Source organism: Ornithodoros turicata, unplaced genomic scaffold, assembly GCF_037126465.1.
Source record: "Ornithodoros turicata isolate Travis unplaced genomic scaffold, ASM3712646v1 ctg00001067.1, whole genome shotgun sequence".
NCBI lineage: Eukaryota > Metazoa > Arthropoda > Arachnida > Ixodida > Argasidae > Ornithodoros > Ornithodoros turicata.
This window is the reverse complement of record NW_026999457.1, coordinates 105,001-107,500: the sequence shown is the minus strand read 5'-3', so window position 1 is coordinate 107,500 and position 2,500 is coordinate 105,001.

Below are 2,500 nucleotides of genomic sequence, written 5' to 3'. Positions count from 1 at the left end.
ACCCAGTGAGCGAGAGGTTCGCTCAATGGAGCAGATCCTTTCTTGTAGAGACTTTGGGTTGTCAGCCAGTGGGGTGATGTCATCGGCGTAAGCCAGTACTTGGTGTTCTTTGGAGTCTCCCTGGATGGTTCGGACGATCGGATCAATCGTTAAGTTAAACAACAGACCACTCAGAGGACAGCCTTGTCGGATGCCGGACATCACAGGTATGGCTTCAGTGGTGCCGTCACATGATATTACGACTGATTCATTGTCTCTGTACAGGTTTTTGATGAGGTCGACGAATCCAGCACCAGCACCGCTGTTTTCCACTGCATCGAAGATGGCATTGTGGGGTACCGAGCCAAAGGCGTTGCTGAAGTCCAGGAAAGCCGCACATAAGTCACCCCGCGTTGTTCGGGCCTTGTTCAGCCTGGATTGCAGGATGTATCCATGCTCGAAGACCCCATCGTGTGGAAGGAAACCCTTCTGGCACTTTGAGAGGATTTCCTCGGCAGCTATCCACGTTTGCATCCGGACCGCTAGACAGCCCGTAAAAAGCTTGTTGATGGTGCGGCTGATGGTGATCGGTCTCCAGTTGGTCACCACGTCATGATCTCCTTTCTTCGGGATCAGCACAGTTCGTGATGACCGCCACTCCTCAGGGATGTCCTTGTAATGGAGACACACGTTGAATGTGGCAGCGAGGAACTTGCACTCGGGGTCTACAGTTAACCAGTGCTTGTAAGTAATGCGGTCGTCGCCGGGTGCAGTGTTTTCGCATCGCTTTCCCTTCCTCAGTACCTCTTCTGGAGTAAAGAAGCTTAAATCAACAGGTGTGTCTCCGCTTTTGCGCAGAAGAGGGATGTCCAGAGGAGCTGTGCTTGGACCCCACACGCTGGAGAAGTGCGCCTCAAGGTCTTCTTTTGGGATACCACAAGTTGGGGCAGCGTCTTCGGTGATAGTTCGGATGGCAAGACGGCGGTTCCTGCGGTACAATCGCTGTATCTCTCGTGGGTCGCTCGGGTTTATCCTTCTTTTCTTTGGGGCGTGGTCTGATGCTGGAGGGATGTTTGCAGCTTCTTGGATGGTAGATGTGGCATTCCTTAATATGGATAGGAACTTCTGCCAGTTTTCTGTACTGCAAGGACACCGCGCGATCTCGCGTAGAGCAGAGATGCAATGTCCTAGGAGATCGCCGTCAGAGGGGTCTTGTGGGGCTGTAAGAGCTTCTTCATTAGGTCTTTCGTCAGCGATCATTCTGTCCTGCGGGAGGGGATCATCAGGGTTTTCTGCCTCGTCACGAATGACATGTTCAGTGGGAGTAGCAGGGTCGTTGTTGCTGCAGGTCACGGCTTCGCACACGCTTACTGGTTGAGATGAGGTATATATGGAAGCGGCGTCGTGCTCCGTGTAGGTGGAGTATGCGTCTTCAGATGGCGCTATGGTGTTCTCTGTCTGAGGCGAAACCGTTGTCATAGGGCTGGTTTCACTTGGGGTTTCCGGTTCTGCTTCTGACTGCGCATGAAGTTGCTCGTCTCTTTCCTCGGCGTCACCTGTGCCAGGGGCTTCGCAGACTGCAGCATCCTGACTTCGTTGCTGGCTTCGGCGTTCGGCTCGCGCACGTTCCCTCCTGTGTGACAGAAGATGGTTGTCTAGCCCTTTTCTAGAGGGAAACGTGTCACCGCACTCTTCACACCGGTGGGTAAACCTTCGTCTCCCCGGAAGATTTGGCTGGCTGCGGGCCTGGGTGCACTTGTGGGATGTAGGCCTTGAGTTGAGGAGTTCCCCGCAATCGACACAGAGGTATGCTACTTGGGTAATCCGAATCTCATGGTCCCGCTCGAGGTGTCTGGTTAGGGAACTTCGCTGGGATGTCCACGTCGACGAACGGTAGGACATGGAACACCCTTCCTCGCAGCAGGTGAAATGGTCTGGTAGGGGGAAATACACGGTCAGGGTAGTGTCTTCCCTGGAAGGCTGGCAGCTGCCGGTTTCTTCGCGGGTGGTGTCTTCGCCGGCTAGTCTGACGTATTCAGGGCCAGTCCCAAGGGCAGGTGTCCTCACGGAGGACGTAAACGCCAGCCCTCCCTCGCAGTGTAAAGGGCTGCGAAGCTGCGGCTGTAAATGCACGCAGGGGTTCCCCTCAGGGAGCAGTTGACTCTCGTGGCCCGGCGTCTGTGGTCTATGGGTCCGGAAGTTTTCACTCCAGCATTCATGGTCCGTGGCATCCAGTCTGATGTCCATGTCGTTCGGCGTCTGTGGTCCGTGCTGCGGGGAGCATTCAAGGAGACCAGGGGAGGTCCTCGCATTTTGTCGGACGGCGGGAGTGACGTCAAGCACCATCCCGTTGGCGGGCTGCGTTGGGGGAACCACTTGGGCACTCCCTCTGCTAGTACTCAACGCCCTGAAAAGGGCGGTAGGCGCGGAACACCTACTTAGTACCACCCGCCTGGTAGGCTTTGCCCTAAAAAGGGCAGTGTCGTCCCGAGGGGGCAATAAACCAAACTGCCGAGGCAGC